Here is a 202-nt window from a genome sequence, read left to right as displayed (position 1 = left end):
TAAATTAAAATATCAATGTTTTTATTTCTTTTATTTTTAAGGACATATTTTCCCCTCTTTTCCAATACTGAATTCTGAATGATTCATGTATTTTTCCCCACTTTTCTTTGTAAATGTTTTCTTGTGCCCTCCTGTAACTTTTCAAGGCTCTCTCATCCAGGCTGGCCTTATGGGTAGGTGACATGGGAAAACACCATGGTTG

This window comes from Gavialis gangeticus, unplaced genomic scaffold, assembly GCF_001723915.1.
Source record: "Gavialis gangeticus isolate Ggan-Ray unplaced genomic scaffold, GavGan_comp1, whole genome shotgun sequence".
Classification (NCBI taxonomy): Eukaryota; Metazoa; Chordata; order Crocodylia; family Gavialidae; genus Gavialis; species Gavialis gangeticus.
This window is presented reverse-complemented; position numbering follows the sequence as displayed.